This window comes from Vairimorpha ceranae, assembly GCF_000988165.1.
Source record: "Vairimorpha ceranae strain PA08 1199 chromosome Unknown NODE_290, whole genome shotgun sequence".
NCBI classification, from domain to species: Eukaryota; Fungi; Microsporidia; family Nosematidae; genus Vairimorpha; species Vairimorpha ceranae.
In genome coordinates, this window is record NW_020169585.1 from 1,384 (window position 1) to 1,941 (window position 558).

Sequence of the window (558 nt, forward strand, 5' to 3'; positions counted from 1 at the left end):
AATTTATTTCTTTTTTACAAACTAGAAGATCCTGTAGACCAGATCAATTTTTAATTTATAATAGAAAGAGGAATTTAGCAAAAAATACTAAATTTTTTTTTATGTTTATATGACATTGCATTTTATGATAAATAATAAAAAAAAAAAGAGTTTGATTACGACATCTAATTAATCTAATTTATGTTATGCTAAAAAAATAATATAACTATACACCTATTTAAAAAATAATCTGAACAATTAACAATATGCTATAAAAATTTTTTAATAGAGAGGTTTTTAGTAAAGATTTTAAGTAATATACAATTAGCAATATGATTTAATTTATTTTCTTGATCAATTTTTAAAACTTAAATTCATATTACAATAACAAAATTATCATCTACTTTTACATTTAATCGATTATTGAAGAGAATTTATATTTTTTTTTTATTTTTTGGTGCCTAAGGATGGGGAAATGCACACGCAGACCATCCACAAACCCATCAGATCGATTTGTTTCGGGTACTGTGGGACTCGAACCCACCAAAACCCCACCCCCTTAGACTATGTCGCATCAAG